The following is a 16,875-nucleotide window of genomic DNA, read 5'->3' as shown; positions in this document are numbered from 1 at the left end:
GATCAAGAAATAATTGCCCTTGATGAAGGCACGCCCGGCGCAAATTTATACAACAGCCTCCAAAACTTCAAAAATTCCATCAAAACCTGAAAATCAGAAGATTTCCACCACATGCGATCCATGCAGTATAATAATTAGACTCCATAAAACTAGGAAACATTCTTAGATTCAATATGCACCCACCCAATGCATCAAAATCACAAAAAAACTCATTTTTCCCAAAACCCCGAAAAATGAGCAATTTTTCCAATCCACCATGGATTCTCAAAATTCATGCATCAATTGAGTTCCTAAACTCACCTGCAACCAAACAAAATACATTCTAGCTTCCCTCACCTGAAGATTGGCTTAAAATAGCCAAGAACTAAGAAGAAAAAGAAATTTTCTCGAAGCCCGATCCGCGAACTTCAATCTTCCAAAAACAAGCTTCCTAGCCTGAATCCTAAGAAAATACAGAAGGAGTTAGTGATCTAGAGAATAAAAATAATTAAACAGAGAAATTTGGGAGAGAAAGGAGCTCACAGACCCAAAGTCCTTCTCTCTAGATTTCTTTAAGAATGAGCTTATGAGGCTCTACTCTCAGAGAAAGCCTTAAATACTCTTCTCTCTTTAGCATCCACTAAACTTTGAATCAACTTACTATGTTACAATTGAGTTGTGTAATAATTAGTAAAAGTTACACCGGTGTGTGTGCGTTTATGTATGTATATAAAGAGAGAAAGAGAGAGAGAGAGAGAGAGTAAGTCTACTTAGATACGATTTTAATGAATAAAATAAAGTATCAAATAATTTTTAAATTCTTAAAAATTTGTAGACTTGATCTATTTATTAAAAACTTTTAATTCAAAGATTCGATCATATAAGCAGTTCAATGATGAGTATGTGTATTGTCTCCCAAGGGACTTACCCAATACTTACTAATTATACTAAAGTAAACTATCGAGAATAGAAATGTTGATTGATTGCCAAAATAAATAAAGTGTTGAAACAAAGATAAATGTGGTAAGAAATCTTTTTGGTATTTTTACAAACACATGAAATGTAAAACCTGATTTTATCACAATAATTAAATATATTAGGGTTTAACTTCACCAAACCTTCATCTCATGCTTCCAAATAAGTTTCAATCTAGTTAAAATTTAGACATTATCATTCACTCACAAATATATCCAATCCTTGATTTCTTACAAGTTCGAGTTTAAGCTTCTTGATTAAGTTATCAATTCCTTGCATAATTTAACTAATAGACCAAGTTTTAAAACAAGAGCTTAAGAAAAACTAATAGAAATTACTTCATTTGTAGAAGTAAGCAACAATTGTTGTTTTACTTTAGTTCAAAGGTCCACAAGTATTTTTCAATCACTATAAAACCCAAAAGTTCAAGTTAAGGGAGACCAAACCATAACAAGTATTAAGTAAAGAAGATAGAGAAATAATACTAAGTAACAACTAAGATTAATAACTTAGAATGTATACATAAGAATGAGCCAGGTTACATTAAACCTCAACAAGGGAAAACTTAACTACACAGACATGAAGCACAATAAAAATGGTGAAGAAAGGAAAAAAAACTTGATCTTAAAGCTATTAGAGCTCTCCACACACACACTCCAAGAAATATTTAACAATAATATGTTCTCAAAATTACCCGATTTTATGTCATAAACCTTTTTGTCTCTTATCAATAATGACATTTCAACACTTCTATTGCTAACCATAAAAATCCAAACTTAGCGTGAGACAAAGAACAACAAGAAATGGACCTTTAGAGCTCTGGTGGTAAGCATTTATTCGATGCATAGCGTGGAAACTTGAATTTTCCTCTAGAAGGTTTGCGTTGAGCGTGAGTTTCCATATGCTTACATAGCTCTTTCGAAGGCGAGTACTCAGCATGAGTTTCCACGCTCAGCGTGAAAACATAGCCAAATATTTTTCTTCTCTCTTGATGCTTCACTAAGCTTTCCACTTGTTTCTTCAACATTTCCCATCCTTTTCCTTCTCAACTACAAATTAACATAAAAAAAAAGCTTGTAAATTATCTAAACATGTGAGTTATAGACTAAAGTTAACTTTCTATAAATTAAGATAAATTTTAGTCAAATCAAGGTCTTAAATAAGCAAATATGACACTTATCAAGACTCCCCCCCCCAATTCTTCATACTTTTCATTGAGCCATTTTCATTTGACTCAATGAACTCATGGTAGAAACTAACCTAAATTGAAATTTAAAATGCATCAACCATTTCCAGTTCTCTTAACCATTTATTATCAAAGAAAACTTATTCCACAGTTGCTCTAACTTCTTCTAAGTTTTCCACCACTAGAATGTATTTCACTTTGAATTCTCAAAAAAATTTTCTTGCACAACTTGAAAACCTACATACATAAAGAAATATTAAAATGAAAGGAAAAAATGAGAAAACTTACAAAATAATTGGGTTGCCTCCCAGTAAATGCTTGTTTAACGTTCTTAACTTGATATGGCTAATTTATTTCAATGATTAATTAATTTAAATACAACCATGACCATATCAAAATTAACACCCATGTAAGGTTTTAGTCTTTGTCCAATCACTATTCAGCTTCTTTTGGAAGAAGGATCCTTAATTTTTATTGCTCCATAAGGCTTGAATTCCTTGATATAGAATGAGCTTGGCCATTTGGATTTAAGATTTTTAGGGAATAATCTTACCCTGGAATTGAAAAGCATAATTGATTGGTCAGGTTTGAAGTTTCTCTTTAGAATCTTCTTATTTTGGTAAGCTTTAACTTGTTTCTTATACTGTTTAGAAGATTCATAAGCATTCAACCTCATTTCTTCAAATTCAAGAAGTTTCAACTTCCTTTGTTCTCCAACAACCTTAGCATCCAATTTCAAAAAATTTATGGCCTAAAATGCCTTATGTTCAAGCTCAAGTGGGAGGTGACAAATCTTTTCAAATATCAGTTGAAATGGAGATAAACATGTGGGGGTTTTAAATGACATTTTGTAGACCCATAAAGCATCATCTAGTTTGGATCTTTTCTTAAAGAGACAACAATTTTGTCTAGAATTTTCTAAATTTCTCTATCAGAAACCTCTACCTGACTATTAGTTTGAGGATGGCACGTGTAACGTAGTTAGTAGCCCAGAACGGGCCGTTACAAACTACTAAAATAAGAGTAATTTAGTAGTCCAGAATGGGTCGTTCCCAAACTGGAACGGGCCGTTCAAAACTACTAAATTGGCTTAAAAACCCTAGTTGAGAACGGGTCCGTTCCAAATTGGCTGTTATGGGTAAAAATGCAACTCCTGAACGGGCCGTTCTGGTTTGAGAACGGGCCGTTCCGGATTTGAAACGGGCCATTCTGGATACCTTTGAATCTCTATAAATAGGACCTATGTGCAATTGAGGAGGCGAGGTTTTAGAGAGAAGTTCTAGAGAGAAGGACTCTGGGTCTGTGAGCTCGTTTCTCTCTCAACTTTCTCTATATAATTCTTCTTCTCCTCTAGGTCACTAATTCTTCTACCTTCCCTTGAATTTCAGACTAGAAAGCTTACTTTTGGGAGGATTGAAGTTCAAGAGTCGAGCTCAGATATTTCTTCTTCTTCTCCTTCCTCTCAGATTCTTGGCTTTTAGAGCCAATCTTCAGGTTAGGGAAGCTTCATGTATTATTTTCATTGAAAATGGTTAAGTTGTTGAGTGCAGATTGAGCTAAAAAGTTGGGTTTTGTTGTTTGAAAGAAAAGAGATGGTTTATTTAAATTAATGGTTGATTTGTAATTTGTGTCGAATATGTTGCATATTGTTCAAGTTATTTATAAGGTTGTAAAGTTGCTAAGTTTCCTGATGAAAATGAGTTGAGTAGTTGTTGGCTTAAGTTGTTCATATGTTGTGTGTTGATAATATGTGATATATTGTGAAAGTTGCTATACGTTGTGTATTTGGTGAAACTAAGTTATTTTTATGTTATTTATTGTTGAATTATTAATAATTTGAGATGTATAAGTTGAAGTAGTTATTGTTGTAAAAGTTGTTTAAAGTTGTATAAGTTGCCTATTGTTGTATTGCTGTAAGTTGCCTATTGTTGTAAGATGTCTATTGTTGTATTGCTGTAAGATTCCTATTGTCGCATTATTTTAAATTTGAAAAGTTGGGGACATATGGTGAAGATATATGTCCTATGTTGACATACATAGTACTAAGATGATAAGTTGAAAGTTGTTTTAAAGTTGAATCCCTTAGTACTGTGTGGGCGACATGGAAGTAGTCGATCCATGTCATGGTTGAATGACCAATTTGAGTAAGGTATCTAGTTAGAGATGTAGTCTTTGACTAGGTACTGGAGGGTGCATGGTACTTGGAGGACAGTGGGTGGGCTAATTCCATATGTGGATTGGTGATGCTAGCCAAGGCCGTGGTAGGCTCATACCCAAACCCTTCTGTCCTGACAGTAGTACTGGACCTCCGAGTCTAAGTGACACACCTGAGAAATCGCCTATTGTTGTCTATACCTAGTTCTCTTTGGAGTTCCTAACGATGTTCTATACCTGACCTGGTTAAGATAGGTCAAACGTTGGATTCGATAGGGTTTATGCCACCTATACTGCTCAACCTCATTTGTTGGAGATCTCCTAGTTGTATATGTGTGACGACGCATTAGTAGATGTTGCATGGGTTTTTGTATTCAAATTGTATATAATGTTGTATGTGAGTTGATAGTTGATCTATTGTGATGAATTATTGATCACTAGGACTAGAGAAGTTTTCGAAGTTGCTCATTCCATTATGCGGATTGAGACAGTTGTGGTACTCTAAGAGCCCAATTTATTTAAAAATCCTCCTTGGAAAGTTGTTCCTTGGAGTGGATGATGTGTTGTTCTCCTCTAGGACTTGGTTGGTCCCGTGTGTGGGCAAGGTCGAGGCACACGTGTATGAAGTGACCACGGTATAGGGGCCAGGCCGAGCTATACCGATTACAAGCGGCCAATTTGAATAAAGTGAGATGTGTTGAAAATGTTGTTGCTAGTGGATGATATTGTATATCTATTGTTGTAGATGTTGTGTTGCTTAAGTTGTAAGTTGAAAGTAAAATTCTATTGTTGTTTATTATATGTTGATGCGATTTTTTTTTATGTTTATTGTTGTGAGCTTACCCTAGTGTGTTTTCCCTATATGGTTGGGACTGTGATGACCATACCTTAGTATGCAAGCAGATCAGGAGTAGGTGCTCTACTGGACTGAGTGAGCTTCTTTTTGGTTGGGACTCAGGAGGAGGGCTGACGTTGTATTTAGTTGATTAGTAGCTTTTGACTACCTAGTTGTTGTATAGGATATTATTTCCCTACTTTCAGTTATATATATTATGAATTTTTTTTAGTTGTGTATTCTCAATATATATATAATTGTTTAGTAGTGAGATTTTATTTTTATACTTGTATTTGGACGCTATAGACAGCGTGAGACCTGGCGGGTCGTTATAGCACGTTGTTGCGTCCTTATGCCTTACACCATAGTGTTCCAATACCTTTTGAAGCTCGACATTATAGAAGTGAAATCCTTCGTCATTTATCAAAACTCTGGACATACCAAACCTGGTAAAATAAATTTTCTTGAGAAATTTCACCATAATTTTAGCATCACCTTTTGAGTTGGGATTGCTTCCACCCATCTAGAAATATACTCAATTACTAACAATACATACTCATTGGAAAATGATGAAGGCAATGGTCCAATGAAGTCAATCTCCCATCAATAAAAAAACCCTCAGCTTCTTGGATGTTTTGTAGGGCCATTTCATGTCTTTTAGAGATACTCCCAATTCTATGGTAGTTGTCACATCCCTATATACAAGCTCATGGACATCTCTAAATAGAGTTGGCCAGAAAAATATATATCGAAGAACCTTCCTAGCAAATTTTTCTCCATTAATATAACCTTCATATGGTGAGTTATGATAGTACCAAAGAATGTTATTAGCTTTTTCCTTGGTTACACATCTCCTTAAGAGATTATCAACTCTAATTTTAAACAAATGACAACCATCTCACACATAGTATTTAACGTCCCTAAAAAACTTTTTCCTTTGATGCTAATTAAAATACTTAGGGACAACCCAAGCAACCTTGAAATTAGCCTTGTCAATAAATTATGGCCTTGGTTGAATTGCTACGAGCTTCTCATTAGAGAATTCTTTTAACACTTTTGGTTCCAATGCAGCCACCAAATTGTTCACCAATCTAGATAAATGATCAGCTACATGATTTTCACACCTTTTGTGGAGAAAAGATAGACACTAGGAGGGGGTTAAATAGTGTATATCAAAAGCTTGTACGTTTGCAAGTGAGTGAAGTAGTATTTACAACAGACGAAGCGATAGCAAGAACAATCAATAAACACAAGAAGTTTTTATATTGGTTCACCTTAACCACCAATGTAATGTCAAGTTCTCAATCCAACCAGATTGAATTCTACTAACTTTCAACAAAGTTACAAGTATTATTTCACTAAGTCAATTCTGGCTTAATACAAGTTATCTTTGAATGGCCTCTTTAAGCCACTACCAAGTACTCCTTTTAAAAATAAGTCTCTCCAGACTCAATTTCAAGTATTCTTTTTCAGACAAGTCTTTCCAGACTCTACCCTATAACAATGGTTATAAAGGTATTACAAGGTTGTTGTTGCTATCCCTTTTAGACATGATTACAATGAATGTTTAAATACAAGAAATTTCTTGAGGAATATTTTCTATCTACTTGGTTCGCTCTTAAGTTGTATATATTCTTTGTATCTCTGTTGCTTTTCTTCTTAGTTACATAACTTCTTATATAGTAGCTTTAAAAGAGATAACCATTGTAGTATCTTGAATCTGATTCATAGAACTGCTTCTTCTTACTCCTTTATCTAATCTAGAGAGATGAAGTATCCATTGGTGCATTAAATGATTCAATTAATGTCTTTCACTTGAACGTACTTATTATCTTTGATAGATAAAGCTACTTATCATAGCAGAGCATCAAAGTGGGAACAGTAGGAAGCAAAGTCAGTGTGCAACAAGAATGTAGTACTTTTCTTGTGCCTTTTCCTTGAGATCCAAGATCTTTGTCATTTATTCTAATGTTTTACATGCCTTTATACACCTTTAACAGAATGTGAGTTTCAAGGCAATGACTTTCGATTTTTTTTGAGGCATAATGCATTTATTTGAAAATCCAAATGTGTCATTCAAAATATATAATGGACATTAAGAACATGACAGACAATTGTATACTTCGTCTTATTTGCTTCCTCTTACAGACACTACTTCGTCTTATAAAATTTGAAACAACAACTTTCCGAGAATGTTTTCTTGTTGAAAAATGTAGTTTTTATTATCATTAGAACTTATGAAAAATGAGGGATCTAAGATCATTTTTTGACCTAACACCTTTTCTTTATCTTTGATCTCTAAGTCAAATTCCTACAACAATAGAATTCATATAATTGGTGTAGGTTTAGAATCAGACTTGGTCAACATGTATTTTATTGCAACATGATCTATAAAATCTATGACGTTTTATCCAATAAAATAAGATCTAAGCTTTTCCAATGCATATACAATAACTAGAAATTTCTTTTCACTTGTTGCAAAATTAACTTCAATTTCATTTAAAACCTTGCTAGCATAATGTATAACATGGAAAATCTTGGATTTTCTCTAGCTTAGAACTGCCCCAACTACATAGTCACCAACATCACACATGTACTCAAAATTTAAATTCCAGTCAAGGGAAAAAATGATAGGGGATAAAATAAATTTTTGTTCTAACAATTAAAAAGCATTCAAACAAGGTGTATCAAAAATTAAATGGAGTGTCCTTGTTGAGAAAATTGCTTAATGGCTTGGAAATTTTTGAAAAATCCTTCATGAACAACTTATAAAATTTAGCATGACCAAGGAAACTCCAAATGTCCTTAATGTTGGTTGGTGGAGGAAGCTTCTCAATGATCTCTACTTCAGCTTTATCAACTCCAATGCCTATGAAAGAAATCTTGTGGCCTAAAACAATTCCCTCAATTATCATAAAATGGCATTTCCCCAAGTTAAGAACAAGATTGATCTAAATATATCGTTTTAGTACGGTGTCAAGATTTTACAAACAATTATCGAAGGAAGTGCCAAATACTGAATAATAATCCATGAAGACTTCAATGCATTTTTCAACCAATTCAGAGAAAATGGCTAACATGCATTTATGAAAAGTAGTCAATGCATTACATAAACCAAAAGGCATTTTCCTATATGCAATGACACCAAACGAACAAGTAAATGTTGTTTTCTCTTGATCTATAAGGTCTGCCACAATCTGATTGTATCTAGAATAACCATAAAAAAATAGCATGTATGTCCTAATCTTTCAAGCATCTAATCTATGAACCGTAAAGGAAAATGTTATTTTCTATTTGCTTAGTTGAGTTTTTAGTAATCTATGGACATCTTCTAACTAGTGACGGTCCATGTAGGAATTAATTCAATCTTCTCATTCTGAACAACTATCATCCAATATTTCTTTGGAACTAGCTATACTGGACTTACCCAAGTGTTGTTTGAGATAGAATAAATGATTCCTGCTTCCAAAAACTTTAAGACCTATTTCTTCACCACTTCTTCATTATTAGATTAAGGCACCTTTATGGGTGAGCTATAGGCTTGAATTCTTGCTCTGTGAATCTTGGGCATACAATAAGACATAGTGATTCCCTTTAGATCTGAGAGCATCCACCCTATAGCTACCTTGTTAGCCTTTAACACCTTAATCAATTTTTCTTCTTCAAAATAAGAAAGAAAGCTACTAATGATTGTTGGCTTATTTCCTCCATCTTCAAGGAACACATACTTCAATTAAGTTGGAAGCATATTCAATTATGGTTTTTATCTCCACCTTAATATTTTTCTCCAAATCTTCAATTTTGACTTTTTCTAAAGGAAACTCTTTTGTTGAATCTAGATCCCTCAAACACGCTTCAATCATTTTTTCCTCCCTCTCATTCAAATCTTTAAATGCATCTATCAGAGCTTTCTCTAGCAGCCTTGGATCATTTTGTTTGTTTTCTCATTGTCAAGCACACTTCATCAATAACATCTATTCACATGCATTCTTTTCTATCACTAGGATATTGCATTGCCTAAAAAACATTGAAATTCACTTTTTCATCCTGAACTATGACCTTTAGTTTGTCATCATCAACATCAATGATTATTTAGATGTCTTCATAAAAGGTTTTCCAATAATCAATGGAACTTCCTTATCCTCCTCTATATCCATTACCTTAAATTCTACTAGAAACATGAATTTATCCACCTTGATAGGCATCTTATACTATTCCATGAGGATACTTCACTAACCTATCTGCCAATTGAAGAGTCATCCTATTAGGCCTAGCTTCCAAGTCTTCATTTCTTTTCATCATGGACAAGGGCATAAGATTAATGTTACCCCCTAAATCCAATAGTGCTTTTAATTCCCACATGTAATCTTCTGATGGTGACTGAATGGTAAAGTTGTCAAGATCTCTTAATTTCTAAGGTATAGATTTCTAAATGATTATACTACACCCAACTTGCAATTCCACTATTCCATCTTGAATCAATCTTCTCTAAGTTCCTTCATGAATTTAGCATTAGTAGGAATTTGTTCCAGTGCTTTTGAAAATGAAATATTAATTTGAAGCCTCTTAAAAATGTCTAGAAAATGGGAAACATTTATTTCCCTGTCTTTCTTAGAATGAGCATGTGCATATGGAAAATTTGTGACTGGTGGAGTGTTGCCTACATCTTTCCCTTTCTTTCTTGCTTGATCCTTTCTCATTTATTTTCTTTTTCTTCAATTTTTATTTGCCTTTCACACTCTTTTTATTTGCATCATCACCTTTATGTTTCTTAACCTTTTCCTTCATCTCCTCACCAAGCAACTTTTCACTCATATTTTTCTCCTCAACACCCTCAATATTTTCAAATTGTCTCCAATTACCTTCCCAATCTATTTTCTGCTCCTTATTGTAATGGACTTACATTGCTCTTTTGGGTTTGGTGTACTGTTGGCTGAAAGTGATCCTCTTTACTAATTTACAAGTTGCTTAATTTGCTATTTGGCCAACCTAAATCTCCAAAAAAAAAAATTATAGAAGCATTTGTATTCTTGTTATTGGCAAGAAAAGCCTACATGAACTAAGTCAAGGTGTCTTCCAATTTGGGTTTTTTTTTTCCAACATAAAAGAATTGTGACCTTGATGTTGTTAAGGTGGTTGTCTATTGGAGGGACCTGCTTCTTGTTTCCAACCATAGCCTTAATTGTTGTTATTCCACTATACCTACATATAATTGTTAGAATAAATATGATTATCAAAATTATGTGCCCTTTGTTGATTGCCCATATAGTTCACTTCCTCCTCCTAATAGTTGCTAGTAGGAGTGGGCAAAATGAACTAAATTGAACTGAACTTATAAAAACAACATCAAACTTAAAGGTTCACCTAAACTAAACAACACTACAAATTTTTTTAGGCAAATTGAATTAAACTAATTTTTTTTGTTTTATTGAACTAAAGTGAACTATGCTATAAAAATTTGAATTAAACTACAATTTAAATTACACTAAACTATTATGATACTTTAAATTGAACTGTTTTGACTCGTTCGTCTTTCAAGACATGACAAATATGCTAACTTTATTTTATTTTTTCTATTTTATTTAAAATTTTCACACACACACACACACACACACACACACACACACACACACACACACACACATATATATATATATGTATATCTGGCCAAATAAACTGGGTAGGTTCCAAGCCTAAAAGTTAGTGGCCCAACATAGTCCAACTGGCCCGCTAGATTTGACCAAATTTGCACAATCGTTTTCAAATAACTTTTTTTAAGCTTAAACCGTTGGGTTATCACTACAAGAAAAATCAAGATTATCTACGGAAAAATCCATAGATAAACATGAAAATCCGTAGATAAGTGTCAATTATCTACGGAAAAAATTCGTAGATAATAAGGTCGTAGATAATGTTATCTACGGAATTTTTCGTAGATAACGTTATCTACGGAACATTATCTATGGAATTTTCCGTAGGTAACGTTATCTATGGAATTTTTCGTAGATAAATGTTATCTACGGAATTTTTCGTAGATAACTCACGAAAGTTGTTATCTACGGATAATTTTTCGTAGATAACTCACGAAAGTTGTTATCTACGGATTTTATCCGTAGATAATTTTTAGGAAATTTTTATTTAATTTTAATAAATTTATTAATGTAATAACTCTCATATTTGGCCTCTCAAGGATGTTATTTCATTACACTTCACTTTTCAACATGTTTAATCCTTATTGCATATTTTCTAGGAAACTTCCCAGAAGGTCACCCATCCCTATACTACTCCAGGTCAAGCACACTTAACTGTGGAGTTCTGATGAGATAGGCTACAGAAAAGCTAATGCATGTTATCAGTATAAGTAGTACAAATTAATTCATTTAAGTACAATCTCATACTTATACTATTTTTGGATCCCTCTCATTTTGGTATGTCCAGACCGCTATAAAAATATAAAAATATATATAATAATTATATTACCAATAATAATAATAATTATATTATATTTAATTAATATTTATTTATATATATATATATATATATATACTTGTATAATTAATAATCTACTTATTTATATTTAAAATTAATATTATGATACAATTTAAATTAATTATTAAAATTTAAAAGTTTAAATAATAATTTATATATTTTAAAATGATAAAGGTTGGAATAACACTAGTGTAACTTTTACTAAGTATTACACCGCTCAATAATGTTATGTTAAATGTGAATTTTGTAAATTCAATCGTTAGATTGAAAGTTCACATCAATTTATATGTTTATATCAAATTTTGTTAAAATTGAACAACAATTTGAAGGTAATCAAAATGTTCATATTTTAGTATATTTTGAAATGTATATAATTACGTCAATTTTATTTTACAAGAATGAAGTATCAAATCATCTTGAATTAATATAAAATTTTGTATATATGAGCTAAGAGTAGAAAATTTTTAATATAACGGTTGAATTTATAAAATTCACATTTAATAAAAGTTACATTGGTGTTATTATAACCCTTCTCTTTTAAAATATTATTTTTATAAATTAAATTTTAACATTTTAAATAAATTATTAATTAAATTAATATATTTATTCATCTTAAATCTAAGATATAAAACTCAAAAATGTATTTATTCTTGTTTTATTTTCTAATTATCAATCATTAATAAAATACTAATTAAAAATATTATCTAATTATATCATTATATTTTCATATCAAATTTAAAACCATATATTAGTATGTTATTTTTTTCATCATCAATTAATTTATAAAAATAAAAAATTTAAGATGAAATTTTTTAATAATATTTATTTTAAAATACTATAATGAATTAAATAACATTTTAAAATATATTTTAATCATAAATAATTTTAAAATATTTTAATCAAAAATATATTTTTTGGTCAATACGATGACTAAAAGTATTATGATAAATAATTAAATTAAAAAAATGAAATATTATAATGATTATTTTTTCAATGACGCTAAATTAAATATTCTAATTATTTTATAATAAATTAAAATGAAAAGATAATAAAATATGTTAATTGATGTTTCAAATAAAATGTAACCTAAGAAATTTATTTACGGGTGAAGTTATCTACGAAAATTTCCGTAGATAACTTATCTACGAAAAATATCCGCAGATAAGTTACCTACGGATATTTCCGTAGATAAGTTATCTATAGAGTTTTCCATAGATAAATTATCTACAGAAAAATCCGTAGATAAGTTATCTGTGGAAATTTCCATAGATAACTTATCTACAGAAATTTCCCTAGATAACTTATCTAATGATAATTTTTAATAATATTTATTTTAAAATATTATAATAAATTAACTAAAATTTTAAAATATATTTTAATCTAAAATATATTTTTTGGTTAATATAGTGACTAAAAGTATTATAATAAATAATTAAATTTAAAAAAATAAATATTATAATGATTATTTTTTAATGATACTAAATTAAATATTCTAATTATTTTACAATAAATTAAAATGAAAAGATAATAAAATATGTTAATTGATGTTTCAAATAAAATGTATTACTTACAAAATTTATCTACGGGTAAAGTTATCTACGAAAATTTTCGTAGATAAGTTACCTATGGATTTTTTCGAAGATAAGTTATCTATGGATTTTTCCGTAGATAAGTTATCTACGGAAAAATCCGTAGATAACTTATCTACGAAAATTTCCGTGGATAACTTATCTACGAAAATTTTCATTGATAATTTATCTAATGTCAATTTTTAAAAATATTTATTTTAAAATATTACGATGAATTAACTAAAATTTTAAAATATATTTTAATCAAAAATATATTTTTTGGTCAATACGGTGACTAAAAGTGTTATAATAACTAATTAAATTAAAAAAAATAAATCTTGTAATGATTATTTTTTTAATGATGCTAAATTAAATATTTTAATTATTTTACAATAAATTAAAATGAAAAGATAATAAAATATGTAAACTGATGTTTCAAATAAAATGTTTTACCTACAAAATTTATCTATGGGTGAAGTTATCTACGGAAATTTTCGTAGATAACTTATCTACGGAAAAATCCGTAGATAACTTATCTACGAAAAAACCCGTAGATAACTTATCTACAAAAAATTTCGTAGATAACTAAATATTATCTACGGATAATTCCGTTGATAAGTAAAAATTATCTACGAAAAAAATTCCGTAGATAATATTCCATAGATAACTAAACATTATCTACGGAAAAAATTCCGTAGATAATATTCTGTAAATAATAATAATTTTTCTTGTAGTGTATTGGATTCACCCATCAAAATGGACCATTTTAGAACATTTAATTTTTACCCTTTCATAAAAGTAATTTAGTTTTTGTAGTTCAATTCAGTTTAGTTTTCAAACAGTCTAGTTCAGTAATTCATTTTTTTTATAGATAATTCAATTCAATTTTTTTTTTTGCAAACAATACATCTTTTATAGTGCAATTCAACTCATTTTACCACTAGTTCAATTTAGTTTCATTTATTTTGCCCAGCCCTAGTTTCTAGGTGTTGAACAAAAGCCATTTGGGTGGTTTCCAATACAAAAATCATACTTAAGAGCTTGTTGTTGTGCAAGAGCTAAAATAATATACTAAAGTTGCTAAGGAAGTTTTGTCAACTATTTTATTAGAGCTTCAAGTTGTTGATAGAGTAGCTTATGTTGTGCTAGGATTGCATCATTTTTATTAAGATCAACAACACCCTTTCTTGGATGGTTATGTCTATTATGTTGTGCCCAATCATTAGAAGAGGCAAGAGACTCAATAGTCTTAGTAGCCTCATCATGATCAATAGTTATCATGGTACCTCATGAAATTGCATCTAGGAGGATGTTGATATCTAGCTTTACTCCATTGCAAAAGAAATTTAGTTGAGAAATATCCTTAAATTCATGATTTGAACACTTTCTTATAAGAGATTTGAATCGTTCCTAGGCCTCATAGAAGGGTACATCCATCCCTTAGCGAAAGATAGTAATCTATTATTTAACATTGATATATTTTGAGGATGGATACAATCTATTCATAAAATTATTTTCCAGGTTCCTCCATCTAGTATAAGACTATGATTAAGATGAGACTGCAACCAAGTCTTGGCCTTACCTGTCAAAGAGAAAGGAAATAAATGAAGATAAACTGCTTTTTCATCACCCTTAGGAATTCCCATGGTACCATGTGACACCCTCTACCCCAACAAACATATACAGTAATTATAAAAAAAATAGAATTTTTCATCAATAAAAATCAAATTTCCAACCACGTAAGGGTAAAGAGTTCACATTCATAAACTTAATCCAAATAACATGCCAGTAAAATTACAAAGAAATAAAACTGAATTTTCCAAAATAATTTAATAAGAACATTTTAAACTAATCCTATCTATGTCCCGATGTCACATGTCCTATCAGAGCAAAACCCAACATAGAAGCCTAAGCTTCATCACCTACATCCTCAGCCTCACGCTGATGATCACCTGTATATCAAACAAGAGAAATAACACAAAAGAAGGGAGTGAGAAACATCTCACTCTGGCTCACGGTGTAGGAACGCACACCGGATAGCCAAACACAAACAATACAGATACCTCATAGATCAATCAACAACAATAGTTTATTCAATCATCCAAGTCATACAAATAGTAATTTATCATCATTTAATAATAAGGATGCACATGCATGGACACAGACTTCACATTATCATGCATGTGGCGCCAGTAAAACATCACATGGCATATTGCCGCTAGCAATACACGAAGAGTAGTCTAGGAGTACATGCCGGGTCACACCCTCTGCGCACTCTCACTAGAAGGATATACTACCAGAGTCTCGTCGGGATAGCTAAGCCGCGCAAGATACATCCCATGCACACAATGGGCGAGACTGGGACTTCCAAACCGAGCTATCCCCAAGGACTAATCCCCAAAGCTTTTACACTAGGGGGCCTTCTCTGGCGGTGTATTCCATATCGTACCCTTAAAATATTTATGCAAATGATGCATGTCAAACAAGACTCTATGCATTAACACATATCACATTTTCATGTCTCATTCCCATATCACATTATCATGTCTCAACATATCTCATCATCACATCTCCTCATTATATTTCATCATCACATCTCATCATTACATTTCATCATTACATTCGCATTATCACATCATATTCACAATTTTCACAGAGCACTTTTATTCATATCAGAACTCATTTATTTGCAAAAGTAAACATATATTCATACATCTCATACAACAATGAATACAACAGAACAACCAGAAGCTAAAACAAAAACTATTAGAAATATGTCTGTTTCTCATAGGGTTCCCACAGGAACCCACAGAGCACTCTAATTCATATCAAAACCTGTTTATTTAATAAATTAAACACATATTTATACATTATATTCAACAAGAAATACAATAGAGCAATCAGATAGCAAAACAGAAAACATTCCTATTTTGCCTGCTGCTCATAGGGTTCTCTCAAGAACCCATAGAGCGTTCCAATTTATGCAATAAACATTTAAAATAAGGCAATTCACGTATATAATTATTATCACAATTAATTTACTCATACAAGCATCAATGCACTCCCTTAGGGTTTCCCGTAGGAACCCATAGAAGTACCAAATTCCACAATCATAGTCTAAACAATGTTTTTATTCATACACGCATATTAATTAAGTAATTGAAACATACAAGACAAATATGACATACAACAAACACAGGATTGGGGGCCAATCCCACTACCCAGCATACAATCCCACACCCAGAGCGAGGTTTCTCACTCCCCCCCTTACCTCGATAAGCAGGAGCCGAATCTTGTTGGTCGCCCCCTCTAGGTTCCCCTTCGTCTTCAGAGAGAAAGGAGGAGGAAGATTAGAAAATGAAAAAAATGAGTTTTAGAGAGTGCAAAACGCTTTATTTATAGGCATCAGGTCGCGGCCAGAACGGCCCGTTCCGAATCCAGAACGACCCGTTCTGGGCACACGAAATAGGTACAAAAGCCTCTCCCAGAACGGCCCGTTCCAAAACCAGAACGGCCCGTTCTGGGTTTTCTGGAACGGCCCGTTTCAATGTGGAACGCCCCGTTCTGAGTCAAATTTTGTTCTTTTAAAATCACATCCGAAACGGCCCGTTCCTAAAGTGGAACGGCTCGTTCTGGGTTAAAATTTTACCCACGAATGCTTGATTTGGAACGGCCCGTTCCCAAAGTGG

General features: G+C 31.7%; 1 non-coding gene across 1 annotated transcript; it reads left to right on the top strand.

Moving 5' to 3' along the window:
* The first annotated feature begins 14,552 nt into the window (after positions 1–14,552).
* Positions 14,553–14,659, top strand: LOC114916256 (small nucleolar RNA R71). Its single transcript, XR_003804647.1, has one exon. It is a non-coding gene; the product is annotated as a small nucleolar RNA R71 (small nucleolar RNA).
* Positions 14,660–16,875: the final 2,216 nt, after the last annotated feature.

The sequence above is a fragment of the Cajanus cajan genome, chromosome 4 (genome assembly GCF_000230855.2).
Source record: "Cajanus cajan strain Asha chromosome 4, NIPB_CcT2T_4, whole genome shotgun sequence".
Lineage (NCBI taxonomy): Eukaryota > Viridiplantae > Streptophyta > Magnoliopsida > Fabales > Fabaceae > Cajanus > Cajanus cajan.
This window is presented reverse-complemented; position numbering and strand designations above follow the sequence as displayed.